Here is a 12476-nt window from a genome sequence, read left to right as displayed (position 1 = left end):
ATGCATTCATTTATAGTCCATCACGAGATAAAAATGTCATTACAATTATCTTACATAGTAGAATAATGAAAATAGAGTTGTGGTAGGCAGTCTATTCATCTGGGCATGAGTCGAGATGCCTTGGCATTTCGCTTGATATTCGAACTAGAAACAGAGGTGCGGTGTGCGCGCACAACAAAATAAATGATGAGAGGGGAGAGGAAAAGAGAAGTGGTATATGTATTTGCAGCGTAGAATGGAAGGTGTGCGATCATACCAGCACTAATGCATCGGATCCCATCGAACTTCCTAGTTAATCGTGCTTGGGCGAGAGTAGTACTAGGATGGGTGATCTCCTAGGAAGTTCTCATGTTGCACCCTTCTTTTTGCAGATGGGACGTTAAATGTTACGCAGGAGTAGAGCAACAGTCGCTGGTTAATTCGCAAACGTGAGTCACGGCGCCGGAGCATTTTGCTTAATATTATTCGTGCATTCAATTATAGCCCACCACGTGAAAAGATTATTATTACGAGCATCTTACTTAGTAGAACAACAAAAAAGAAGGTGCGGCGAGTGTTCTGTTCATATAGACATGAGTTGAGGTACCGGGGCATTTCGTTCGATATTAGACGCGTGACTGGAACTATGGTCCGCTGGTTTATTCACTAATGTGGTCACGGCCCCAGTGCATTTTACTTGATATTAGAATGAGAAGGAGAGGTGCAGTGTACAAGCACAAGGAAACAAATGACAGAAGGGTGGAGGGAAGGAGAAGGAGTGTATGTATTTGCAACGCAAAATCAAATAGGTGCGATCATAACAGCACTAATGCACCAGATCCCATTAGAACTCCGCAGTTAAATGTGCATGTGCAAGAGTAGTACTAGGATGGGTGACCTCCTGGGAAACACTCGTGTTGCACCTATTTTTTTACAGATGGATCGTTCGATACTGTGCACGACTGGAGCTATGATCCACTAGTTTATTCGCAAATATGAGTCACGGCGGTGGGACATTTTATTTGATATTAGAAGGAGAAGGAGAGGTACAGTGTGCATGCACATAGAAACAAATTATGGGAGGGGGGAGAGAAAGAGAATGAGTGTATGTATTTGAAGCACAGAATAAAACAAGTGTGATCATAGCAACACTAATGCACCGGATCCCATCATAACTCCGCAGTTAAGTATGCTTGGGCAAGAGTGGTACTAGGATGGGTGACCTACTAGGAAGTCCTCGTGCTACACCCAATTTTTTTACAGATGGGTCGTTCCACGTTACGCACGACTGAAACTATGGTCCGTTGGTTTATTTACAAATATGAGTCATGGTACCGAGGCATTTTACTTGATATTAGAACGAGAATGAGAGGTGCAGTATGCACGCACAAGTAAACAAATGACGGGAGGGGGGAGGGAAGGAGAAGAAGTGTATGTATTTGCAGCGCGGAATGAAACTGGTGCGATCATACCAGCACTAATTCACCGGATCCCATCAGAACTCCGCAGTCAAGTGTTCTTGGGCGAGAGTAGTACTAGGATGGGTTACCACTTGGGAAGTTCTCGTGTTGCACCTTTTGTTTTGTAGACGGGGCATTAAACGTTACACAGGATCAGAGCGATGGTCCGCCGGTTCATTTACAAACGTGAGTCACAGTGCTGGGGCATTTTGCTTAAGATTTGTTGCGTATTCAACTAAAGCCCCTCACCTGATGGGAGTGTCATTGCGAGCATCTTAAATAATAGAACAACAAAAAATAAGGTGCGGCGGGCAATCCCTTCATATGGGCATGGGTCGAGGCACTAGGGCATATCGCTTGATATTAGAACTCGAAGCAGAGGTGAGGTGCCCGCACAGCGAAACAAATGACGGGAAGGGAGAGGAAAGGAGAAGGGGCATATATATTTGCAGCACAAAATAGAAAGGGTGTGATCATACTAGCACTAGTTCACCGGATCCCAATAGAACTCTGCAATTATGCGTTCTTAAGCGAGAGTAGTACTAGGATGGGTTACATCCTTAGAAGTTCTCGTGTTGCACCCTTCTTTTTGCAGTGGGGGCACTAAACGTTACGCGGGACCGAAGTGACAGTCCGCTGGTTCATTCATAAACGTGAGTCACACTGCTGGGGCATTTTGCTTAATATTTTTTGCGCATTCAACTACAGCTCATCACTTGATGAGAATGTCATTGTGAGCGTCTTAAATAGTAGAACCACAAAAAAAAGGTCCGACGGGTGATCCATTCATATGGGCATAAGTCGAGGCGCTTGAATATTTCGCTTGATATTAGAACTAGAAGCAGAGATGAGGTTCGCATACAGCAAAACAACTGACGAGAAGGGAGAGGGAAGGAGAAGCGATATATATATTTGCGGCGTAAATAAGAAAGGATGCGATCATACCAGCACTAGTTCTCTGGATCCCATCAGAACTTCATAGTTAAGTGTGCTCAGGCGAGAGTAGTACTAGGATTGGTGACCTACTAGGAAGTCCTCGTGTTGCACCATTCTTTTTACAGATGAGGCATTAAACGTTACGCGGGACTGGAGCGACGGTTTGCCTGTTCATTCATAAACGTAAGTCACGGTGCCTGGGCATTTTGCTTAATATTTCTTACACATTTAATTAAAGCTCATCACGTGATAAGAGTATCATTTTCAGTATCTTTCATAATATAACAACGAAAAATGAGGTACGGCAGACTGTTCGTCCATATGGGCATGAGTCGAGGTGCTGGGCATTTTGCTTGATATTAGAACTAGAAGCAGAGGTGAGGTGCGCACACAGCGAAACAAATAATGGGAGGGGAGAGGGAAGGAGAAGGGGTATATGTCTTTGCGGCACAAACTAGAACGGGTGCGATCATACCAGCTTCAGTTCACTATATCACATCAGAACTTCACAGTTAAGTGTGCTTGGACGAGAATTGTACTAGGATGGTTGACCTCCTAGGAAGTCCTCGTGTTGCACCATTCTTTTTACAGATGGGGCCTTAAACGTTACGCGAGACCGGAGCGACGGTCCATCGGTTCATTTGCAAACAAGAGTCATGGCGCCGGGGCATTTTGCTTAATATTTTTTAAGCATTCAATTAAAGCCCATAACATGATAAGAGTATCAATGCGAGTATCATACATAATAGAATAAAGAAAAATGAGGTGCGATGGGCGATCCATTCATATGGGCATGAGTTGAGGCGCCGAGGCATTTTGCTTGATATTAGAACTAGAAGCAAAAGTGAGGTGCGCGCATAGTGAAATAAATGATGGGAGGGGAGAGGGAAGTTAAAGAGGTATATGTCTTTGTGGCGCAAACTAGAACGGGTGCGATCATACCAGCACTAGTTCACTCGATCCCATTAGAACTTTGCAGTTAAGCGTGCTTGGATTAGAGTAGTACTATAGTTGGTGACCTTTTAGGAAGTCCTTGTGTTGCACCTTTCTTTTTGTAGATGGGGCGTTAAACATTACTCAGGATCAGAATGACGGTCCGCCGGTCCATTCACAAACGAGAGTCACCGCGCCGGGGCATTTTGCTTAATATTTTTTTGCGCATTCAATTAAAGCCCATGACATGATAAGAGTATCATTGTGAGTATCATACATAGTAAAATAACAAAAACGAGGTGCGATGGGCGATCCGTTCATATTGGCATCAGTTAAGGCACAGAGGTATTTTGCTTGATATTAAAACTAGAAGCAGAGGTTAAGTGCACACATAAACAAATGATCGGAGGGGAGAGGGAAGGAGAAGGGGTATATGTATTTGCAGCGCAAATAAGAACGTGTGCGATCATACCAGCACTAGTTCACTAGATCCCATCAGAACTCTGTAGTTAAGTGTGCTTGGGCGAGAGTAGTGCTAGAATCGGTGACCTGCTAGAAGTACATGTGTTGCACCCTTCTTTTTGTAGATGGGGTGTTAAACGTTATGCTAGACCGAAGCAACGGTTCACTGGTTCATTCGCAAATGTGAGTCACGACGTCGGGACATTTTGTTTAATAGAACAACAAAAACAGAGGTGAGGTGGATGATCCATTATATGGGTATTAGTCGAGGAACCGGCGCATTTTGCTTGATATTAGAACTAGAAGCAAACGTGCGGTGTGCGTGCATAGTGAAATAAATGACGGGAGGGGGGAGGGAAGGAGAAGGGATATATATATATTTAAAGGATGAATTAGAATAGGTTTGATCATACCAACACTAATTCACTAGATCCAATCAAAACTCTACAGTTAAGGGTGCTTTGGCGGGAGTAGTACTCGGATGGGTGAACTCTTGGGAAGTCCACGTGTTACATATTTTTTTCGCAGACAGGGCGTTAAACGTTACATGGGACCGGAGCGACAGTCTGTTGGTTCATTTGCAAACGTGAGTCACGGTGCCAGGAATTTTGCTTAATATTATTCGTGCATTCAATTATAGCCCATCACGTGATAAGATTGTTATTACTAGTATTTTACATAGTAGAACAACGAAAACAGAGGTGCGGCAGGCGATTCATTCATCTAGGCGTGCGTTAAGGCGCCGGGGCATTTGTCTTGATATTAAACTAGAAACAGAGGTAGATGTAGTATATAGTGATACAAATCATCGGAGGGGGGAGGGAAGCCAAAGTGGCACATGCATTTGTAGCGGGGAATGGGACGGGTGCGATCAATCCAACATTAATGCACTGAATTCCATAAGAACTCTGCAATTAGGTGTCCTTGGAATCCCACTGAATCCTCGTGTTGCATCCGTCTTTTTTCGGATAAAGCGTTAAACACTACGCACGACCGGAGACGTGGTCCACCGAGTCCCATTAGAACTCTGCATTTAAGTGTTTTTGGGAGAGAGTAGCACTAGGACGGGTGACACCTGAGAAGTCCTCGTGTTGCATACTTCTTTTTCTAGACGGGGCATCAAATGTTATGCAAGGCAAGAACAACGGTCCGCCAGTTCATTCACAAACGTGAGTCACGGCGCTAGGGCAAATATTTTTCATGCATTTAATTAAAGCTCATCACATGATAAGAGTGTCATTACGAGCATCTTACATAGTAGAACAACGAAAAACAAGGTGCGACGGGTAGTCCATTCATCTGGGTGCGAGTCATGTTGCCTGGGCATTTTCCTTGATATTAAAATTAGAAGCAGAGGTGCGGGGTGCGTGCACAGTGAAAAAAATGACGGGAGGGGGACGGGAAGGAGAAGGGGTATATGTATTTACTGTGCAAACTAGAACCGATGCAATCATATCAGCACTAATTGACCGAATCCCATCAGAACTCCGCAGTTAAGCATACTTGGGCGAGAGCCGTTAATCTAATGGGATTCGATGCATTAGTGCTGGTATGATCGCACCTGTTTCATTCTGCACTACAAATACATGCATTCCTTCTCCTTCCCTCCCCCCTCCCGTCATTTGTTTCCTTGTGCATGCACAGTGTACATCTGCTTCTCGTTCTAATATCAAGTAAAACGCCTCGGTGTCGTGACTCACATTTGCGAATAAACCAGCGGACCATAATTCCAGTCACGCGTAACGTCGAACGACCCATCTGCAAAACAATGGGTGCAACACGAGGACTTCCCAGGAGATCACCCATCCTAGTACTACTCTCGCCCAAACAAACTTAACTGTGGAGTTCTGATGGGATCGAGTGCATTAGTGCTGGTATGATCACACCTGTTTCATTTTGCGCTGCAAATACATACAATCCTTCTCCTTCCCTCCCCCTCCCCTCATTTGTTTCCTTTTAAGTGGACACTGCACCTCTCATTCTCGTTCTAATATCAAGTAAAATGCCACAGCGCCGTGACTCACATTAGCGAATAAACCAGTGGACCATAGTTCCAGTTGCGCGTGACGACGATCGACCCATCTGCAAAAAAATGGGTGCAACACGAGTACTTCCCAGGAGGTCACCCATTCTAGTACTACTCTTGCCAAAGCACACCTAACTGTGGAGTTCTAATGGGATCCAAAGCATTAGCACTGGTACGATCGCACTTGTTTCATTCCGCGCTGCAAATACATACACTCTTTCTCCTTCCATCCCCCAGCCCGTCATTTGTTTCCTTATGCGTGCACATTGCACCTCTCCTTCTTATTCTAATATCAACTAAAATGTCTCGGCGTCGTGACTCACATTTGCGAATAAATTAGCAGACCATAGTTCCAGTCGCGTGTAACGTCGAACGACCCATCGGTAAAAAAATGGGTACAACACGAGTACTTCTCAAGAGGTCACCCATCTGAGTACTACTCTCGCACAAGCATACTTAACTGCGGAGTTCTGATGGGAACCGGTGCATTAGTGCTGGTATGATCGCACCTATTTTATTTTGCGCTGCAAATACATAAACTCCTTCTCCTTTCCTCCCCCCTCCCCTCATTTGTTTCCATGTGCGTGCACACTGCACCTCTGCTTCTCGTTCTAGTATCAAGTAAAATGCCCTGGCACCGTGACTCATATTTTTGAATAAGCCAGCGGACCATAGCTTGAGTCGTGCGTAACGTCGAACTACCTATCTGTTAAAAAATTAGCGCAACACGAGGACTTCTTAGGAGGTCAAACATCCTAGTACTACTCTTGCCCAAGCAAACTTAACTGCGGAGTTATGATGGGATCCGGTGCATTAGTGCTGGTATGATCGCACCTGTTTCATTCCGCTCTGCAAATACATACACTCCTTCTCCTTCCCTCCCCCCTCCTGTTATTTGTTTCCTTGTGCGTGCACACTGCATCTCTCCTTCTCGTTGCCTCGACTCACGCCCAGATGAACAGACCGCCCGCCGCACCACTGTTTTGCTTGTTCTATTATTTGCGATGCTCGTAATGACACTCTTATCACATGGTGGACTATAAATGGATGCACAAAAAATATTAAGAAAAAGACGGGTGCAACACGAGTACTTCCAAGGAGGTCACCCATTCTAGTTCTACTCTCGCCCAAACACACTTAACTGCGGAGTTCGGATGGTATCTGATTCATTAGTGCTGGTATGATTGCACCTTTTTCATTCCGCGTTGCAAATACATACACTCCTTCTCCTTAACTCCCCCCTCCCGTCATTTATTTCCATCTGCATGCACACTACCACTCTGTTTATTGTTCTAATATCAAGTAAAACGTCTCAGGGCCTGACTCACATTTACGAATAAACCAGCGGATCATAGTTCTAGTCGCGCGTGACGTCGAATAACCCATCTGCAATAAAATGGGTGCAACATGAGGACTTCCCAAGAGGTCACCCATCTAGTACTACTCTCACCCAAACACACTTAAATGCGGAGTTCTGATGGGATCTAGTGCATTAGTGCTAGTATGATCGCACCTATTTCATTCTCCACTGCAAATACATACACTCCTTCTCCTTTCCTCCCCCCTTTCCTCATTTATTTCCTTGTGCGTGCACACTGCACCTCTGCTTCTCGTTCTAATATCAAGTAAAATACCCCAGCACCGTGACTCATATTTGTGAATAAACCAGCATACCACAGTTATAGTCGCGCGCAATGTTGAACGACTCATCTGCAAAAAAATATGTGCAACACGAGGTCTTTCTAGGAGGGTAACCATCCTATTACTTCTGTCTCCCAAGGACACTTAATTGCGGAGTTCTGATGGGATCCAATGTATTAGTGCTGGTATGATCGCACATTTTTCATTCCGCACTGCAAATACATACACTCCTTCTCCTTCCCTCTCCACTCCCGTCATTTGTTTCCTTGTGCGTGCACACTGCACCTCTCCTTCTCGTTCTAATATCAAGTAAAATGCCCTAGTGCCGTGACTCACATTTGCGAATAAAACAGCGGACCATAGTTTCAGTCACGCGTAATGTTGAACGACCCATCTCAACTCATGCCCATATGAACGGATTGCCCGCCGCCTCTCGTTTCTTGCTGTTATACTATTTAAGATGCTCGCAATGGCAATCTCATAACGTGATGGGCTTTAATTGAATGCTGGAAAAATATTAAGAAAAATGCTCCGGTGCCGTGACTCACGTTTGCAAATGAACCGGCAAACCATCGCTCCGGTCTAGTTAAATGTTTAGCACTCCTCTGCAAAAAGAAGGGTGCAACATGAGAACTTCCTAGGAGATCACCCATCCTAGTACTACTTTCGCCCAAGCACGCATAACTGCAGAGTTCTGATGGGATTCGGTGAAATAGTGCTGGTATGATCGCACGCTTTCTTGTTTGCGCAAGAAATACAAATGCCCCTTCTCCTTCCCATTCCCCTCCCCTCATTTGATTCGCTGTGCGTGCACCTCACCTCTTTTTCTAATTCTAATATTAAGCCAAATACCCCGGCGCCTCGGCTCATGATCATATGAACGGATCGACCACTGCACCTCATTTTTTGTTGTTATATTATGTAAGGTGCTCGCAATGACACTCTTATCACGTGATCAGTTTTAACTGAATGTGCAAAAAATATTAAGCAAAATGCCCTGGAGGACTGTCGCTCCGGTCCCGCGTAACATTTAACGCCCCATCTGTAGAAAGTAGAGTGCAACACGAGCACTTCCCAAAAGGTCACGTATCCTAGTACTACTCTTGCCCAAGAACGCTTGACTGCAGAGTTCTGATTGGATCCGGTGAACTACTGCTGGTATGATCGCAATAGTTTTGGTTTGCGCCGCAAATACATATACCCTTTCCCCTTCCCTCTCCCTTCCCATCATTTATTTTGCTGTGGGCGCAACTCTCCTCTGCTTCTAATTCTAATATTGAGCGAAATGCCCCAGCACTTTGACTCACGTCTATATGAAACACCCGCCGCACCTCCTTTTTCATTGTTCTACTATGTAAGATTCTCGCAATGACACTTTCAACACGTGATGGGCTTTAATTGAATGCACGAAAAATATTAAGCAAAATGTCTCGGCGCCGTGACTCACGTTTGTGAATGAACCATCGGATCGTCCCTCTGGTCCCACGTAACATTTAATGCCCCATCTACAAAAAGAAGGGTGCAACACGAGTATTTCCCAAGAGGTCACCCCTCCTAGTACTACTCTCGCCCAAGCACGCTTGACTGCGGAGTTCTGATGGGATCCGGTGAACTAGTGCTGGTATGATCGCACCCCTTGTAATTTGTGCCGCAAAAACATATACCACTTCTCCTTCCCTCTCCCTTCCCGTCATTTGTTTCCCTGTGCACGCAACTCACCTCTGCTTCTAGTTCTAATATTGAGCGAAATGCCCTGGCACCTCGACTTATGCCCATATGAACGGATCCCCCGCCGCACCTCATTTTTCATTGTTCTACTATTTAAGATGCTCGTAATGACACTCTCATCACGTGATGGGCTTTAATTGAATGCACAAAAAGTATTAAGCAAAATGCCCCGGTACCGTGACTCACGTTTGCGAATGAACAGGCGGACTGTCGCTCCAGTCCTGCGTAACGTTTAACGCCATGTCTGCAACAAAAAGGGTGCAACACGAGTGCTTCCCAGGAGGTCACCCAACGTAGAACTATTCTCGCCCAAGCACGTTTAACTGCAGAGTTCTGATGCATCCCGTGAACTATTGCTGGTATGATCGCACCCCTTTAAATTTGTGCTGCAAAGACATATATCCCTTCTCCTTCACTCTCCTTTCCTGTCATTTGTTTCACTGTGCGTGCAACGCAACTCTACTTCTAGTTCTAGTATCGAGCGAAATGCCGTAGTGCCTCGACTCATGTCTATATGAACGGAACACCCGCACCTCTTTTTTTGTTGTTCTACTATGTAAGATGCTCGTAATAATAATCTTATCACGTGGTGGGCTATAATTGAATGCACGAATAATATTAAGCAAAATGCTCCGCCGCCGTAACTCACGTTTGCGAATTAACTGGCGACTCTCGCTCTAGTCCCGCGTAACATTTAACGCCCCATCTGCAAAAATAAGGGTGCAACATGAGAACTTCTTAGGAGATCACCCATCCTAGTACTACTCTCGCCCAAGCACGATTAACTACGAAGTTCGATGGGATATGATGCATTAATGCTGGTATGATCGCACACCTTCCATTCTGTGCTGCAAATACATATACCACTTCTCCTTCCCTATCTCCTCTCATCACACACCTCACCTCTGTTTCTAGTTCTAATATCAAGCGAAATGCCAAGGCATCTCCACTCATGCCCAAATGAACAGACCGCCCGCCACAACTCTTTTTTCATTGTTCTACTATGTAAGATAATCGTAATGACATTCTTATCTTGTGATGGACTATAAATGAATACATGAAAAATATTAAGGCAAATGTCCAAATGCCGCGACTCACACTGGCGGACTGTCGCTCCGATCACGCGTAACATTTAACGCCCCATCCATAAAAAGACGGGTGGAACACAAGGACTTCGCAGGAGGTCACCCATCCTAATACTGCTTTCACCAGAGCACGCTTAACTGCGGAGTTCGATAAGATCCGATGCCTTAGTGTTGGTTGATTGCACCCCTTCCATTTCGTGCTGCAAATACATCTACCCCTTCTCCTTCCCTCCCCCCTCCCATCATTTGTTTCGTTGTGCATGCACACTACACCTTTGCTTGTAGTTCTAATATCAAGCGAAATATCCGGGCATGTCGACTCACGCCTAGATAAACGGACCGCCTATCGTATCTCAATTTTCATTGTTCTACTATGTAAAATGTTCGTAATGACACTCTTATATGTGGTGGACTATAAATGAATGTGCAAAAAATATTAAAATAAATATTCTGGACCACGACTCATGCCGGTGGACTATGGCTCCTATTGCGCATAACGTTTAACACCCCATCCCTAAAAAGACAGGCGCAACACGAGGACTTCCCAAAAGATCACCTATCCAGCATTACTCTCGCCAAAACACGCTCAACTATGAAGTTCGATGGGATCTAGTGCATTAGTGCTAGTATGATCGCACCTCTTCTATTTTACGCTACAAATACATATATCCCTTCTCCCTCCCTCCCCCCCCCCCCCGTTATTTGTTTCGCTATGCGCAAACACCGCAACTCTGCTTATAGTTCTAATATAGAGCAAAATGTCCGGCGCCTCGACTCACGCCAAGATTAATGGACTACCCCATGCACCTCGTTTTTCGTTATTCTACTATGTAAGATGCTCGTAATGACACTCTTATTACGTGGTAAACTATAAATGAATGCATAAAAAATATTAAGAAAAATGTCTTGGCATTGCGACTCACTCCGATGGATAATGGCTTTGATCACACATAATGTTTAACATCCCGTCAGCAAAAAAACAAGTGGAACATGAGAACTTTCTAGGAGGTCACCCATCCTAATACTACTTCTGCCCAAACACACTTAACTACGAAATTCGATGGGATCCAGTGCATTAGTGCAGGTATGATCGCACCCCTTCAATTCCATGATGCAAGTACATATGCCCCTTCTCCTTCCCTCCCCCCTCCCGTCATTTATTTCGTTGTGCGCACACACCACACTTTTTTTTCTAGTTCTAATATCACGCGAAATACCCTGGCACCTCAACTCATGCCCAGATGAATGGATCGCCCGCCGTACCTCATTTTTCATTGTTATACTATGTAAGATACTTGTATTGACACTCTTATCACGTGGTGAACTATAAATGAATGCACAAAAAATATTAAGTAAAATTTTCAGGCCCCGCAGCTCACACCGGCAGATTGTGGCTCCGATCACATTTAACGTTTAACACCCCGTCTATAAAAAAGACGGGTTCAACACGAGGACTTTCCAGGAGGTCACCCATCCTAGAACTAATCTTGCCCAAGCATGCTTGACAACAGAGTTCTGATGGGATCCTGTGCATTAGTGTTTGTATGATCGAAACTGTCTCATTCCCCACTGCAAATACATATAGCCCTTCTCCTTCCCTCCCCCCTCCCATCATTTATTTCACTGTGCGGGCATACCGTATCTCTGCTTCTAGTTCTAATATAGAGCGAAATGTCATGTTGCTTGGACTCACGCCCAGAAGAGCGGAGGCCCGCTGTGCCACTTTTTTCGTTGTTCTACTATGTAAGACTCTCGTAATGAGACTCTTATCACGTGGTGGACTACAAATAAGTACACGTAAAATATTAAGCAAAATGTTTCAACGTCATTACTCATGCCAGCGGACTGTGGCTTCGATCGCGTGTAACGTTTGACGCCCCGTCTGCAAAAAGATGGGTGTAACAAGAGAACTTCCCAGGAGGTCACCCATCCTAGTACTACTCTTGCCCAAGCACGCTTAACTACGGAGTTCGATGGGACCATAGTTCTAGTCACGCGTAACATCGAACGCCCCATCTGAAAAAAATAGGTGCAACACGAGGACTTCTCAGGAGATCACAACTCCTAGTACTACACTCGCCCAAGCACATTTAACTGCTGAGTTCTGATGGGATCCGGTGAATTAGTGATGGTTTAATGGCATCTATTTCATTCTGTGCTGGAAATACATACACTTCTTCTTCTTCCCTCCCCCCTCCCGTCATTTATTTCCTTGTGCTTGCACAC

The 12476-nt window shown here is 44.9% G+C and overlaps 2 non-coding genes and 10 pseudogenes across 2 annotated transcripts; 5 read left to right on the top strand and 7 right to left on the bottom strand.

The window, feature by feature from the left end:
• The first annotated feature begins 242 nt into the window (after positions 1–242).
• Positions 243–360, top strand: LOC148267006 (5S ribosomal RNA; annotated as a pseudogene).
• A 426-nt stretch (positions 361–786) lies between these two features.
• On the top strand, positions 787–905 carry LOC148267005 (5S ribosomal RNA; annotated as a pseudogene).
• Positions 906–1437: 532 nt separating this feature from the next.
• LOC148267004 (5S ribosomal RNA) lies at positions 1438–1556 on the top strand. Its single transcript, XR_015818163.1, has one exon. It is a non-coding gene; the product is annotated as a 5S ribosomal RNA (ribosomal RNA).
• Positions 1557–2370: 814 nt separating this feature from the next.
• LOC148267003 (5S ribosomal RNA) lies at positions 2371–2489 on the top strand (annotated as a pseudogene).
• Positions 2490–3766: 1277 nt separating this feature from the next.
• LOC148267002 (5S ribosomal RNA) lies at positions 3767–3884 on the top strand (annotated as a pseudogene).
• A 1655-nt stretch (positions 3885–5539) lies between these two features.
• On the bottom strand, positions 5540–5658 carry LOC148267001 (5S ribosomal RNA; annotated as a pseudogene).
• A 530-nt stretch (positions 5659–6188) lies between these two features.
• Positions 6189–6307, bottom strand: LOC148267000 (5S ribosomal RNA; annotated as a pseudogene).
• A 206-nt stretch (positions 6308–6513) lies between these two features.
• On the bottom strand, positions 6514–6632 carry LOC148266999 (5S ribosomal RNA; annotated as a pseudogene).
• A 561-nt stretch (positions 6633–7193) lies between these two features.
• Positions 7194–7311, bottom strand: LOC148266998 (5S ribosomal RNA; annotated as a pseudogene).
• A 742-nt stretch (positions 7312–8053) lies between these two features.
• Positions 8054–8172, bottom strand: LOC148266997 (5S ribosomal RNA; annotated as a pseudogene).
• A 781-nt stretch (positions 8173–8953) lies between these two features.
• Positions 8954–9072, bottom strand: LOC148266996 (5S ribosomal RNA). Its single transcript, XR_015818151.1, has one exon. It is a non-coding gene; the product is annotated as a 5S ribosomal RNA (ribosomal RNA).
• Positions 9073–9882: 810 nt separating this feature from the next.
• LOC148266995 (5S ribosomal RNA) lies at positions 9883–10000 on the bottom strand (annotated as a pseudogene).
• Positions 10001–12476: the final 2476 nt, after the last annotated feature.

This window comes from Carica papaya, chromosome 3 (genome assembly GCF_054855325.1).
Source record: "Carica papaya isolate Zhongbai chromosome 3, ASM5485532v1, whole genome shotgun sequence".
NCBI lineage: Eukaryota > Viridiplantae > Streptophyta > Magnoliopsida > Brassicales > Caricaceae > Carica > Carica papaya.
This window is presented reverse-complemented; position numbering and strand designations above follow the sequence as displayed.